The sequence below is a fragment of the Pteropus medius genome, unplaced genomic scaffold (genome assembly GCF_902729225.1).
Source record: "Pteropus medius unplaced genomic scaffold, Ma_sr-lr_union100, whole genome shotgun sequence".
In the NCBI taxonomy this organism is placed as follows: Eukaryota; Metazoa; Chordata; class Mammalia; order Chiroptera; family Pteropodidae; genus Pteropus; species Pteropus medius.
Window position 1 is genome coordinate 992,632 of NW_024344240.1, and position 15,829 is coordinate 1,008,460.

The 15,829-nt window shown below is 45.6% G+C and overlaps 1 long non-coding RNA gene across 4 annotated transcripts in view; it reads left to right on the plus strand.

Moving 5' to 3' along the window:
* The window catches only part of LOC120607202 (uncharacterized), a 151,693-nt gene extending 139,653 nt beyond the window's left edge, over nt 1-12,040 (plus strand). For 3 of the 4 annotated variants that reach the window (XR_005654088.1, XR_005654087.1, XR_005654089.1), the window contains 2 exons: nt 5,587-5,811; nt 6,246-7,119. This is a non-coding gene — a long non-coding RNA (uncharacterized LOC120607202). Of the gene's footprint in view, nt 1-5,586; nt 5,812-6,245; nt 7,120-8,298 lie in introns of those variants that run through there. The other variant, XR_005654090.1, reaches the window with a different exon arrangement.
* Nucleotides 12,041-15,829: the final 3,789 nt, after the last annotated feature.

Consider the following 15,829-nt stretch of genomic DNA (forward strand, 5'->3'; position numbering starts at 1 on the left):
GTTGAACCTGAAATAACTTTTCTTTTGCAACCCCAGGCATTCCGCATGGGCTGCTTGCATACCACTCCCTCTTGATAGTGTTCCTGGAGGCCATGGGTCCCCGCCAGGCTCACTCATTCCCTCCCCAAAGCTTTAGAGTGGTCAACAAGGCAGCAGAGTGGAAGTTTCTGGCTAGAGACAGGGAATTTTGGCTGGACGACTCCTTTCTTGCCCCCTGCACCCTCCAAATTGCAAAACTGTCCCTTCTTTCCTCCTTAAACATTGTCTGTAGCATGTGGCAAAAGGTGAACCTCAATGAGTGTGTGCAACCTCATTGGGGTTCCACACAGGGGAAAAGAAAGCTGAGCCTCTAGCTTTCACACACCATGTTCACATGAGTGTGTGCAACCAGCATCTGTGTTTTAGCTGCAGTGAGAGCTTCTTACCTTAGTGCCTTCTGAGAAGCTGGTTGCTGACTTTGAATTCACAGACCTCACGTCTTTCGTCTCACCTCAGCCAGTGAGCAAGACCACGATGATGTTCACACTGACAGTTTGGCGGTGGGGTCACCTTGAGCTGCCGGATCCATCACTTGGCTCATGACACTTGGGCATCCATCCTGTTTCCCTTCTTCCACCCATCTGCTCCTCTTTTCTATTCCTTTCTTCATTAATTCATTTGCTCTTCAATGAACAAGCATTGGGTATCTACAATGTGCCAGGTATCCTGCTAGAGGCTGCAAACTGGGGGGCATTTGAGCCGATCTGACCTGCAGATGCATTTTATTTGGCTTACAACGTGGTGTCTTAAATTTGAATTTGCTGCTGACACATAAAGATGGGGTGATTTCATATGAGAATGCTGATACCTGGCTTCTCCCCAGAAATGTGAAGTTTGGGTAATGCTGGCCCACAGTCCCACATGGTGGTATTTTCCTCTTTAGTTAAGTTCAGTCCCTCTGATGCATCACAGATCCCGAGACTTCTAATTGTCTGGCTAATACCAAGACAGCAACCATCTAGGTCCCATAAATGAGCTGCTTTCCACATTTGTATGACCTGCAACGTTTATATGACCATCGTCACTCGAATCTGTGACCCCTGATGCAGACTGTAATCTGAGGGCTTTATGGTCTAGTGGGGGAGACAGAGCCATGGGTAATTTTCGTATGTGAAGAGTGCTGTGAGAACAGTGTACTTTGGGAGCCCAGGGGAGGAAAAGACTGATATTAACAAAAGAGTCAGGGACTTCACGGAGAAGGTGAGTTTTGGAAATGCACTGAGGATATGCTGAGAGGAAGCTGTGAAGGGCACCCCAGACGAAGGGATCGGTCTGTACAGAGGCTCAGGGGGTGAATGAGCAGAGAAGTCCAGTGGGACAGGGTGAGGCGAACCTGAGCAGAAGGAGAAGTGAGGCTGTTCTCTCTTCAGTGGGATGCTCCATGGCCACCCTTGCCCGGCCCCAAACCAGAGATCATGGACCCTTCACACCTGTTTCTGGCTAACTGATGCCCCGCCTCCAGCACCTGCTCCACACAACTGGGTGGCCCTGTGTGCAGGTCCCAACCTGTCTGTCAAGATTTGCCTAGAGTAACAGAGTCCTGCTGTTCCTCTCCACCCCAGCCCTGAACGCAGGTCGGGGAGGGGCAGAGGGTGAAGGAGAGGCCAAGGCAGGTCTGTCTTCACCCTCTCAGAGGCAATAGGTGGCCTTGGGCATAGGCCCAGTGGGTGGACAGGCTGAATAAGGCTCCATGGTCCCCCTACCTCTCTGGCACCTTTCTCTCCTCATCCCCTGAAAGCCAGCGATCTTTAGTACAGGCATTCACCTGACTCACCCCCTCAGCATACTCACACATTCATCATTTATAGGCTGGTGTCAACCCAGAGCTGAGGAATAGCAGGTGGAGACCTGTAGCTTTTGGATAATTCACCTTGGAGAGTTCACAGGCGCCCAAACCCAGCAAGCTTTTATCCCTTCCATGCCCCACATCCTGGCTTTGCCCTGGTTACATACACCCTTCAGCCCTTTGCCTCACTCACTTCCCCTTCCTGGGGCGCCCTGTCTCACCCTTTCTTCATGTTGAAATCCTTCTGTTCTTTAAGCCCCTTGATGCATGACGCCTCCCTGAACTTTCCTGATTCAAGCAACCACCATCAGCAGTCACATCATAACACTGCTAGAAATCAAATAACTTGCCGATGCTCCAGATGCCCCAATCAATACAGCATTTCGGAACTGGAAGAGAATTCGGCCACTGAAGATAACCTAATCAAGAAAGATGCCTTCATTTCCCATCCACTTTTGTTTTTTGTTTTTTTTTCTGCAGTGAATATGGCAGTTCATGGTGGTGGTGATGAATTCTGTGCCCCCAACCAGAGCACATGCTGTCTGAGGGCAGGAACTAGCGGCGGTGCTTGTCTTCCCAGGGATGTGGTGCACAGCTGCGCGAAGACTGTGCCCTGTTGTGTGTAGTTAGCTGCCGAGTGAATTGAAGGTTGAGCAAAGGGGTAAGAAGTTACTCTTTGCATACAGTTTGTCATGAAGGTTATCACTTAAGGAAGAGTGGAAATAGTTTGGGAATGACCTGGGGTACTGTAATGTGAGGGCACCTTATGGCTGAGAGCCTCTTTGCCTGAAGCATTAAAATCTGGTTAATGGGAAACTGAATAATGTAGCCCACTGGTTAATCCAGAGTTGGTAAAGGAGACCTGGGGGAAGGGAAGGTGTGTAGACCTCCCCACAGTCCCAAGGACCTGGGCTTGGTGATAAGAAGCTAGGGTCTGGTGATAAGAGGGAAACTTGGCTTCTCTAAAGTTCTCATATCTAGGACTCCGGGTTATCCAAAGAATTTTGACCAAAAGTTGAGTAGTCTCAGCTTGTTTTCTACCACTTGCCCTGGTTCAGTTCCACTGACAGTTTCTCCATGTTCCTTTGCGGCTTCCCACACTGGTCTTCTCCCGGGCTTCCTCCTGGCCGCACCGCCTGTGACTGTGGCCACTGGCTGCGATGCTGCTGGCAGCTCCGCCAGGGCCCCGAGTGGCCAGTGATAGCACTCCAGGGCTGTTGTTGTTGGGCTGGGGGCTTCCATGCAGCGACTTCGGGTTTGGGGATACTGGATAGAACTAAGAGAGGCAGCAGAGCAGGTCTGGGCAAAGGTGCACCCTCTGAGACATTTCACTCACTTGGATCCCTCCAGAGACTACATGGTCTTACTATTAATCATTTTAATAGCATGTTACACTCTTTTACTGTTTACCAGGAGTTTTCATATATCCTAACTTCCTCGATCCTCACAAGTACACTGTGTCTTGGGTATTTTCACCGCCTCCCATTTTACAGATGAGGAAACTGGGGCTCAGAGAGCTTTAAATGACTTGCCTAGGATTTGAACCCAAATCTCTTGGCTCTAAAATATCACATCATCCTTCTACACCTTATTACCTCCCACATCCTATGTCCAGGTAGAGCTCTCACCAGCATCTTTTCTATATGAAAGGGCGAGAGCCGGGAAGTGATTCAGTACCACCCGCAATCCCTGGAACGTCCTGTCTTCTCTCTCCTGTCACTGAGAACATCAGCCTAAAGCATATTTTCTCTTTCACATCCTGGGGAAGCACAGGAGTCCAACTCCTATTATTGAAAGGGAGAGAAACTGGAAAGAAAGTCTCAAACTGCAACTTTGGGAGCCACGTTAAAAGAAGCTATTCCCAGTGTCTTAGGTTCTTTCATTCCTTGGTACATTTATTTGTTCATTTAACAGATATGAATGGAGAAGCCGCTGTACACCAGGCACTCTTCTAGGTGCTGAGGTGACAGTGGTGAAGCAGACAAGCCAAGTCTCTGCCCTCTTGGAACTCCTATCCTAGTATCAGATGGTAGGTAATAAGCAAGTAAATGATGGGCAGAGTGTTTCAGACAGTGCTAGGGGCTATAAAGAAAATAGGGGAGTGTGAGGGGATAGAGAGTAACTGTCAGGTAGTAGGAGTGAGGTCTGCTTGTATTAGGTGCTCAGAAGAGACTCTCGAGGAGAAAACATACCAGCTAAGACTTGAGTGACACGAGGAATCTGACATGAGAAAACTGGGACAGAGGGAACAGGAAGAGCAAGGGTCTGAATGGAAACTCAGAGTGAGATTTTAAGGCAATACTTTTTTTCATGGTGGTTAGATTCTGTGTGCCGTCATCGCTGGGGTTCAGCAAGGTTGTACCTCACGGGAGCAGTTATCCCAAGGCCCTACACACGTGTAATGGGATTTCTATGAGAAAACCAGTTCTGAATTGCAGGCAGTGGAATCCTAGTTGAGCGTGGAGAACCAGGAACTGCTTTCATCATAGTTTTACTAAGAAATGACCATAGGGAATGAGTGCTTTGGCATAAAGAACGGGAAGAAAAAGCCTAAATTCACTGATTGCAGAAACTCTTGACTTCTGTGATCCCAGAGGTGATAGCAAAAGTTGGAAGGATTTCTAAAAGTCCATATTTGTGATTTTAAATAGTGCTGCTGGGGTTTCTAGTTTGGGTTCTGCTATTGGTTATCTGCATTTCATTGTTTCTCTGAACAAGTCGCTTAACTTCTCTAAACTTAGTAATATTGTAATAAATGAGGGCGTTAGATTAGATAAACTCAAAGGCAATTCTTTTTCTTTTAATGCCTTACAATGAATACATTTATCAACAATTAGTCGTCTTTGTGTTGCAGCCTTTTCTGTGCCTCTGCTTTGGATGAGGTTAGAGTGTGCTAAGTGAAAGTGAATCATTTCATGATGGTGATGGTTCCTTAATATAACACTATTGACTTCTCTCGATGTAGACTAGACCAGTGGGTCCCCAAAGTGTAGTCCCCAGGCCGGAGGTAGCAGCAGCACCTGGGAACTTGTCAGAAATATACATTCTCAGCCTCTAACCCAGACATACTGAGTCAGAAACCCTGGGATGTAACCTGAAAATCTGTTTTAACAAGGCCTCCAGATGATTCTGATATAGGCTAAAGTTGGAAAACCTTGTATAGAGTATGTGCTTTAGGATTTGGGGCTGCCAGTGATGAATTCTTACATTTCGGTCATACTTGTGGCCACAGGAAATGGTTACGTTTGTAAGATGTTCGTCTAGCTTGGCTTGGCAAACAGTCTTGTGGCCATAAAGCAGAAGGCAGGCTCCTGGCACATGCTGGGTTTGGGCCTAAACTCTGCTGGTTGGCATCACGTCTCGTCCACTACTGCAGGCGAGCACCAGCTTAGAAGAGGTGTTTGTTAGCAAGGGGGCACACTCATTCTGGAGGGAGCCTCGATGTAGGGCACTGCCGGATGTGCTTCATGGAGGCCAATTTAAGTGGAGCAGATTGTTGATTACGGTTAGTGTTCATACATTTTTAAAGTATGAAACCGTCTTGTGTTTATGTCTTTGGTAGATAGATCTGTGAAGATCAGTGGTGACAAAAAGTCTTGGGTCCCAAATAAGTAACCTGGTGACTCTACTATATACTAAATTTAGAGTTCTGATCCAGTTCGATCTCCTTGTCTAAATGTCCACTCATAAAACTAGAACGAGGTGACCAGATGGTCCAGATCACCCAGGACTGTCCCGTGTTTCCCCTTCCTGTCCCTCAGTCTGGTGTCTCGGATTTGGCCCTGCATTGCCCACTCCTGCTGGATCTTGTCCAGTCGAGGGACAAAACATCCTGACACCTTCCTGAAGAATGGGAAGAAAGGAGATTCTGAAAGTACAGATTGCAATACCGTGCCAGAGGCCAAGGAAACCGACGCCTGAGGGATTGCGACAGGAGCCCCGAGGACAGCTGGAGCTGGAGGCATGCAGGCCCAAGAACGGTGGAGGTAAGTCTGTTCCTCTGGTAGGACTTAGAGGAAGGTTAGCGGTAGGTAGGGTTTGGGAGGTGGGGCTGGGATGACCTCTGCTGGGCCAGAAGAATGGGAGGCAGATGGCAAAGCAGAAGGTGACAAGGCAAGGCGAGGAATGTGAGCACTTTAGCCCAAGCTGGCCTCACCTCTCTGCTCATGCCTTCTGCCCCTGCTTTCTGAATTCTTTTCATCTCTGACCATGCCATTCCATTCCAGGATCTGTCCTTCTTCCTGCTATTTTATTAGCCCCGCCACCCTTATTAACCTCCTGCACTGCCTCCCTCCCCAAGCTTGTTATGTCCCACCCATTGCCCACTCCATCTCTTTGTCTCATTTCTGTCCATTATTGACATGATGAAAGCAGGAGAATGGTAGAGTCCCATCGTGATAAGCGCTTTCCCTGTTTGCAGATACCAGCAATGACCGAGAGCCACCCACAGCAGCTCCTGAGCTGTCTATCCAGGACCCACCAAATGCAGGACACACAGCAGGTCTTTCTCACTTTGCAATTGCAAAAGCTGGAACAAAGGCCAAAGAAGCCAAAGAAGCAGCATGAGTCTAAATGCTTTCAGAGTAACCCTGAGAAAATTCTCTGTTGAGTTACAACTAGTTTTGCCAACAGATACTGTGAGAAGAGACCTTCCCTCCCACATTGGATTCTACCTTACCTGGATGCCATTCTTGAGACTTTGAAGATCTTATATCTACCTTTCATCATGCTATTCCTGCTTCAGCTGTGGGAATTCTGGTTAACCTTCTCTATGAGAAAATGTTAACATTTTCTCCCTCCAAGTTCTGGATTTAACTGTCTTACCTAAAACGGGGTCATTTTAGACTAAAGTACCCTAGACATTACTGTTTCTCAGAAGTTGCCAAGTTCCTGTCATGCTTGTTTCATTTGTGAACGGGGTCCACGCTGACAGATGTTACCCAGGCTGGTCAGTGTGTCCTCTGTCAGCTTCTTGGTCCCTTTCTCCCCTCCCTCGCCCTGTCCCAGGTGCAACTCACACAGTGGCAACTCTGCCTCTCCTGGTGGGGCCCCAGTACGTGGCAGATGTGCTCTGGCTGATGTGTGAGAGAAAGTGTGGTCTTTGTAAATGTGGAGGAGCCTGGAGCAGGCCTCCACCCCTGGGAGAAGGTAACTTTAGAGGAGGCCAGCCTTCTCTCAGCGTTCTACCTGGCTCTACCCCACAACTCTTGCTCTTGCCTTTTAGGGTCTATCCTCATCCAGGGCAGTTGTTATTTTCTTTCTTGAATTAAAAGTAACTTTGGTTGTCATTTTCATTATTGTAAAACAGCACGTGCTTATGATAAAAAAACATTAGAAATATAGACAGATAAAAGAAAACCAGCCTCCAACCCAACTTACCTCGAAGACAATCACTCAGACTCTGTTGAAGAGCCTTGCAGATCCATTTCTAGGCGTATGGTATCACATGCAACTGCAACGTTGCAATACCACATATGTTCTTTGGTGACACTCATTGTCATTTAATGTGTTATCATGAACAAACGTCTATCAACAGCTTTTTTTTTTTGATTGTAATACCTTTAATTACAGAAGGAAAGAGCTTGGGGCCAATGTAAGAAATGATTTACAAAAAAAAAATGAGAATTAGTCATTTTGTTGTAAAGCCAGCCGAGTATTTCAACTCGAAATTTCTCCTTTGCCATCAATTACATGAGTCTGTAGCCATTGTAATATAAGAACACTGTACTTAATTATAAAGATAGACCATCATTTATTTACCTAATTGCATATGGTTCCATGTTTAGGTTGTTTTCAGCTTTTCTCTATTTTCAACAGCATGAATGACCATGGTTCTACTTTAATCTTCATACAATTATTTCCTTGAGGTAAATTCTCAGAAAGAGACAAAAAGATAATTAGTGAAGGTTATGAAGACCTCCAAGTATGGAGCCAGCATTAACTGCGTGGTGTCCAAGTCCATTAGAGCCTGGGCCACTGGCTAGGCCGCACATACCCTTTCTTCGATGCCTTTCTATATCCACACGTGGGTAGCTCTGGCCTCCTTTTCTTTGCCCAGAACAGACCAAACCCATGAACGATGCTAGAGTTAAACAGATGGTGAATGAGTGCGTGGTGTTGTCTGTTTGGGTCTGGTGTTGGGGTATATCTTGCATTTCCTCACCGGATGCTAAGAAATAGGTATTTGTTCATTCATTCATTACCTATTTAAGGAGCAGCCACTGTTACAAGGTGCCAGACTAGAGGCAGAGAAGACAAAGATGAATTAAACAGGGACTCCACATTTAGGAAGATCACAACCTAGAGATGGCTACTTACTAATAACCCACATGTATAGTAAGGGGAATATGTAAGTTCAATTATACATCTCAGGGCAGAAAATTTGGAACTATCTGAAAGTCCCAAAGAAAAAAGAAAATCACATATAATCCACCCATTCATCGCAGCTGTCATATTTTATGTGTGTCCCTCAGGCAATGAGACTTGCTTGCTTATGGACATCCTCACCGGATACAAGCTCCTTGAAAGCATTGTCTGTGTCCTTCGTTTGCACCTTGAGACCCTGGCACCATCTTATAAGACTTATTCTGAAATCTGTAAAATGTAAAATCCAAATGGGAGTAAACAAAATTCAAGGTAAAGGGATTCATGAAATGAAACAAAGTCTCAATGTTTTATGTATGTAGGGAAATTTGCATTAATTCATATCCTTCTGCTTGATGGAAACTTTTTCAAATATTTCATTATAAAAGTAACAATCTCATTTAAGAAAATGTGGGAACTAGAGAAAGGGAGAACTGTCACCCTATCTCACCATCCTAATCCAGGGCCGATAGCATTTTGTGACCTTCATCCAGAAAAATTTGTATTAAGATGATATTGAGGACAAGAGTGGAGGAATATGTGAGTTTTGTGAGTTTTTCAATTTCATTTTTAATTAAACATGTTTAATAGTTAATTATATTCACCTAATTCAAAATTCAAATAGTACAAAGGCATTGAGAGTGAAAAGTCTGTGTGCCCCAGCCATCCGGGTCCCTGCGTATACCTAGTGGTATCGGTTTCTTGTATAGCCTTCTAGAGGTTTTTTATGCATGTAAACCCAACTATATGTATAAGATATGAGTGTTTAGTGGAGGGCTTGACAGTATTATTACTGAATATTCTAAGTTTAGCCTAAACTGTCCTTATCGATCTTAGTGGCAGGCCTGGGGTATAGGTAGAGAAGAAGAGAGAAAAGGGTAGGAGGTGTGTGTGTGTGTGAAGTAGGTGATTGTTGCTGAGGAAGAGAGTGAAGGGATGAGAAGCAAAGGGAAAGAGGAATCATTCATTCATTTGTTTAGTCAACCAGTATTTATTGAGCATCTATTATGGCCAGATACTGTTCTAGACCCAGGAGAATCAAGAGTGAACCGAAAAGACACAATTCCTTGTCCTCATGGATATTCTTTAAAAATAGAAGATAGAAAACAATAAGCATAATAAATAATACATTATATAGTCTTAGAAGTTGATAGGTGCTATGGAAAAAATTAAGTAGGGTGCGGGAGATGGAGCATCTCAGGGAACAATTTTAAAGTGAGTGGTCAGGGCAGGCTTCATTGAGAAGGGGGCACATGAGCGCAGACGGAAGGAGGTAAGAGAGTGAGCCTTGCGGATATCTGGGAAAGGAGCGCCCACAGAGGGAAGAGGCAGTACAAAGACTCTGGGGCAGAAGAAGTGTGAGGCCTGGAGGCTGCCAGCAGCCTCATACCCACCCCTGGCTGCTCCTGGTGACCTCCGCACTGAGGCCAGCTTTTTTCAGGTCCTGCGGAAGCTGGGGTCAGGCCTCTGGGTCTTATCTTCAGTGCTGAGATTATTCTATACTGAATGTTAGTTTTTCCTTTCTCAAAATGTTTGTCCTAATATTTAATCTGACTTCTTCCAAGATAATTCTGTGGTATGAATGTTAATTTAGTCCAAGTAATAAAAGAAAGGGGTTGCATCATTTTAATAGAAGAAGCAAGATTGAGACTCAGTGGTCCTAGATCTAAAACCAGTCCTGCCACCTGTTTTTAAGCCCTTGTATTAGGTACATTATTCAACTTCTCTGGTCCTCGGTTTCCTCATTTAGAAATTGAAGGGTGTACTTAGATAGTTTGAGGGCTCTTCTCAGATTCTGTAACCAGTTAAGGTAGGAAATGGTATTGGATGATATCTGTTAGTACTGGAAGGAGGTGGCAGAAGCTTCTACCAGCAGAGGACTCTGCACGAGCGCGTGCTGATATGTGCCGCCACCAGCTTTCCTCTTGGACTAGAAGAGCTCAGTTTCACCCTTCAAATAGAATGTTCCATTTGAGTAAGTCCAGAAACTCTGATCATAGCAGAGGAGACACAGCAACACCGCTAATTACATTCCTCTCCTTGTTCCTTTTAAGCTCCAAAGGGCTGGTTTTCTCCATGTCCCTGAGGTGCACTGGTTCTCAGTCTGCAGTGGGCATGGCCATGTTAGCATCTGGGGCTCCTTCTTTTGTTCTTTTGGCATCAAAGCTTCCCTCCCCTCCTTACTATCATCACTTTGGATGCCTGGAGTCTTTCATCTGCCCTGGTGAATTAGGCAACGGGGAGGAGAGAGAGTGTGTCATTGGCATCACCGTTGTTCCATGTGGAGCAAAAATCACTGCGAATTTAAAAATGGGAATATGTGTAAAAGGTTGTGGGGGCAGAGCTGGAGCCTTCAGCAATTTCATTTAGGGGGAAAATGTGAAACATGAATAGAAGCCTTTTCTCTTTCACTCTTAAAGTGTGAGTCACCTTGGTTGGAGCTACTTTATGCTTATTCCTCAGCTTTTCCTCTGTGTTTTCCTATACTACCCATCTTTAGTATTCCTAGCTACTATTATTAATCAGGGCACCAGAAGAGTGGTTTCCAGAATTGAATTTCCCTTCCATTACTGGGTTTTGTTGTTGTTGTTGTTGTTAAGGGAGCACATTGTATTCTCTTAGCACTGTGGGAGGAATATATGTACTCACACACCTTCCATTGAAAACGGATTCTGAGACGTATAAATATGTTGAAACTGACTCCTGATGGATGCTATTTTCCCAATGCCTTTTTAAATATATATATTAAAAAAATCCCTCTGTTACTTCTTCTATTTTGTGGGATGCCTTTGTTTCCATCAACTGTTGTGGAGAGAAATTTTATTTGGAATATTCATAACAAGTCTATCGCTAATTATCACTTTAACAATGTGTCATGGAGTGTATCCATGCAGTCATCTGGAAAGGCACATATGCCGTGAAATTTGGGATTTGCTGTGTACTGGGTGTGCCCACTCTTAGTGTTTCATCAGATCTTTGCTCTGGGAGGCAGTAGAGGTGCTTTGTCAGGGAGAATGGAGGACTGACTTTGAAGCTGAATGTGTGCATCCTTCATTCCTGTCTTCATAGCAACAATTTCCAGGGTAAATTGCTTTTGAGTATAAGAAAAGCTTTAACTTGAAATAAAAACCCTTCTGCACACCAAATGCCCATCATGGAAAGCTACAGAGATAGAATCTGAGGTTAACCCAGGTCAGCACTAGGTGGACAGATCCTAGCTGTAGATCTAATTGCAGGTAATCAAGAGGCTGCTGGCATACGTGCCTTCCTGATGCTCTGGCAAGAAGGGTGGGGCTAAAATCACCATCCACTTGGCAGACCTCAGAAGCAAATGAAAAGGAACTTCATCATCTCAGGAGAGGACAAGCAAGAATGCCTCTCCCTTTCTTTCTGCTCTTTTTTTTCCCTTGGGAAGGAGAATGAACTCATGCTGGGTTCCTTCTTCAGGATTCTCAGTGGACCTGAGCTTCGGGAGTCTAAATCACATTATCACAGGGGCACGTGGAACCTTTCCCAGCAAGACTTCCTGATGGAAGTCGATGAAGCCCCAGAGGCTGCCTGCAAATGTGGCCGGGAGTAATGGAGCATAATGGAGCAGACCTCCTGGTCGAAGAGTTCAGGCCTAGTACAGTGATAAATCAAGTGGCCTTCATGAAGAGCCAGTAATGAGACAGCCAATAGTGAACTGTTGAACTTGGCCGCCTATATCTTTGTGGATCTTTGTGGGTCCTGATTTTCACGTTAGTGGGGAACTCAGACCCAGTCTTTTCTGGCTGTCCTCGGAATGTTCGGAGGATGTAATTTGGATGATTGTAGAGCTGAATCTGTTAACAATGAACTTTTTGTAATGAATTTTTATGGCATTTGGAGCTTGGTTTTGGTAGATGTTGCTTTAGAAACAATAATAGTAATTATTATTTATCAAGTACTTCCTATCTGCTAGGCATACTATTTATCAAAATCATTAATGAGTAACATTAATGGGACATTTATGATGTATCAAACTCTTAAGCACTTTACTTACCTCACTAGGCCCTAGAAGAAATCTCCTATTGATGCCATCATTTTCATGTGAGGTCACTTAGGCTCAGAGCATTAGATGAGCTGTTCAAAGTGGCCCCGCTGGTCAGCTGTCTGAGGAAGGCAGTGGTTTTTGCTCATCTTTCCATAGCTGTGCCCTTCTTTCTCATTTTAAAGCAGCAGGAGAAAGTGCCCTGAGAAACAGCGAGAAAGAAGGTGGAGTACAGGGCAAAAAATAGGGCGTTTCCTGGCTCTGTGTAGTCAGAGGGTGATGCTGGTTCAGGGGTGGCTTATCACTGCTGGGCAGCATTTGGCTCTGGGAGCTTTGCACCTGTTCATGATGCATTGTTGAAACTTGGTGCTGGCTGCTTCCTTAAGGAGTTGATTCAATAAACCCTGGATTTCTGCCATTTGGTTTCTTTATTTTTGTTTGGGGTCGTGGTGGGATCCTGGAGGAGTTGGGTGGGAGTGTATTTGAGAAAGATAATTCTGGATGTATTTTAAAGCAAGCCACCACAAAGAGATTCTGATGCAGCTTTCATCCATGGGCAGGTGGATGTGGGCAGGTACGCTGTGCGGTTCCGGGAGGGGCAGAGGAGGTGGCTGGGTTTGTAGGTGGAAATACTGGCCGGCTTTGTTGTGGTCCGGCCTGGGCTCAGCCAGGCCACATCCATTAACTGTGCCAGTACTGCACTAATAGGTGGGTGATTCAGCTCCTTCCTGTGTTTTATTACCGGACAGAGACTATAACAGCTCTTTGATTTAGCTAGTTAATAAAGTAAGCTATCAGGCTCCACTATTTAACCACTGACTGGATTGCCTGGGGCTTATTGCTTTCTGGGAAACTTCTGATATTGTTTTAGAATTGAAAAGAGAGAAAGTTGTGGGGTTTGCAGGATCCATGTGTGTCTCCCACTGGCTCCTTCCCGGGCAGCCCCGCCAGCCCGGCATACCCACACCCTTCCAGTGCCAGGCCTCCTGTCGGTTCTCTTGTTCTGGGATCTGACCAGCTCTGTGGGTGTCATGCCTAGAGGTTAATATCTGAAAGACTCAACGACAGTGTGAGGTGTCTGGGAGTTGTATGTGAATATGGGGGTTTCCCATTGGGTCCCCTATTAGTATCCTAGGGCTGCTATAACAGTTTACCACAAACTGGGGGGCTTAGAACAACAAATTGATTCTCTCACTGTTCTGGAGGCCAGAAGTCCGAGTAGGCCGTGCTCCTGCTGAAGGCTCTAGGGAAGAATGATTCCTTGCCTTTTCCCAACTTCTGGTGGTTGCTGGCCGTGCTTGACATTCCTTGGCATGCAGATGTGTCACCGCAGTCTCTGCCTCTGTCACCACATGGCCTTTTCCCTGTGTGAGTCTGTGTCTTCTCCTCTTATATAGACACCAGTTGTGTTTGATTTGGGGTCCATCCTAATCCAGCGTGACCTCATCTTTACTAATTACTTATACAAAGACCCTATTTCCAAATTAGGTCATAGTCTGAGGTCCAAATGGACATGTTTTTTTTTTTTTCGTTTTTTGTTTTTTTTTGCAGGGTTACTGTTCACTCCAGTCCAGGCCCTCTAGCCCTCTAGGAGCAAATGAAAACACTGTGGGGACTGGGGACTGTGATTAACTGATTCACAGAAGAAGGTGTGGACAGGGCTAAGCTCAGGTCTCGCAAACGATTCTAGGTGGCACGGTCCAGTTGAACTTTCTGTGATGATGGGAGTGTTCTGTAGGTGTTCTGTAGCTGTGCTGTCCACTATGGTAGCCACACTTGACATGTGGCTAGTGCAACTGAGAAACTGGATTTTAAATTGTAACTAATTGAAGTAGTCACATGGGACAAGCAGCTACCATATCAGACAGTGCAGCTCTAGACCTTCTCGCGATGGAAGTAAGAGAAGGAAGGGGAGAATGCTTCCAAAGTTTGGGCAGAGCCATTTGCATCTAGGCTCCTTTCCCCTCCTTGATTAGGAGAAGGCTGTCATACGGAACGCTTGGCTGGAATTGCGTGTCACAGTTAGCCATGCTGCAACTCACCTGGGGGTCCTCTCACCCCCAGGCGGTGCCCATTAGTCAAGGCTGAGTTGGTGCCCTCGCTCATGGGTTTCACACACATGGGGTGTTCCCACTAGTCTGCTGCCAGGTGCTCATGCTCTGGGCCCTGCGATTCTTTAGTTCCATCTTCTAGGATGCTCCCATGGGCGAGTTTAAGAGAAAGTGCCATGGGAGTTCCCACAGGTGGCCCTACTTTCATCTCCAGGGTCAGAGAAAGTTTCCTGGAGGGTGGAATCCTTCAGCTAACACTTGTTTCTGCTGTAGAGACCCCAGTCTGTTTGTACCCAAAAGTGAACATTTGGGATCACAGGCCTTTAGAGCCAGAGGCACCCCAGCAACTATTGCGGCAGTGGTCTCAAAGTTCATGAACCACGAGTTCTTCAAAGGAAAATTCATCTGGACTCTTGATATGTAGAACAAGTAACAGGAGGCTGCTTTGGGTTGGTGGGTGACGGGAGGAGGAGGCCAGAGACCTTTGCAGGGTCCCCCTTGCCCTCCTCTGTGGACCCTGAAACACAGGGGAGGAAACCACAGGTTGAGGCTGGCTTTCCCCTGTGGCAGACCAAGAAGGGGAGGTCCAGAAAGGCCGAGAAACTTGACAGGGGCACACAGAAAGTTGTGTGATGAATGTTGTTCATGGGCAGTTTTCTGATGATACATTCCTGGCCCCTCCACAAATATTTGACACCTTTTTTGAGAGAAGATAACTTAGTCTAGCTGTCAACCGCTATGAGCAAACTGGGATTTTTGCTCTAGGATCGGATGCCCTTTCTGACTTTAGCCCTGTCAGGAAATGGGGTTTTGTTCAGTTGCTATTTTTATGCTGCAGGCTGGCTGAGATTCATAGGTGGTCCTAAGTTACGCATGGTTATCCTTTCTGGCTACCATGCATTAAATGCCTGTACATGCCACATACTGGGCAAAGTCACCTCATTGTGTCATTGGCAAAGTTTGTATTACTGACTCCATTGTATAGATGAGAAAACTGAGGCTCCATGCTCTTTGCACAGGGAGATGCCGCCCTCTTAGGAAGATGGAGATAAATGTGAAATACCTTGGATGAATTAGAAATAAGGTCCTAAAAAATCAGAATGTCATTTAAGGGCAAAGAGAGAAGAGAGGCCAGTCCTGAGGCTGACCACAGGCGGATGTGAGGCGGCCAAGTATCCAACAGCAATGCTGTGGGATCTGAAAGTGTGGAAGGAAAGCAAGGAGTAAATGATGACATTATAGAAAGAGAGAATAGCTTGGTAGTCGTCAGAGTCGGGGAGGACAGGGGTGATGGCTATAAAGGGGCAATATGAGGAATCCTTTTGGTGATGACAGTGCTCTGTATCTTTCCTGTATCAATGACAGTATCTAGGATATTGTGATATTATAATATAGCTTTATGTGATGTGATCACTGGGGAAACTGGGTGAAGGGTGCATAGGATCTCTATATTATTTCTTACAACTTCATGTGACTCTACAGTTATCTCAATAAATTTAATTAAAAATATATTAAAAACCTGAAAAAAAGAAAGCAAAGAGTTCATGGGGCCGTCTGTATCAAAGGGGCAGAATTCTG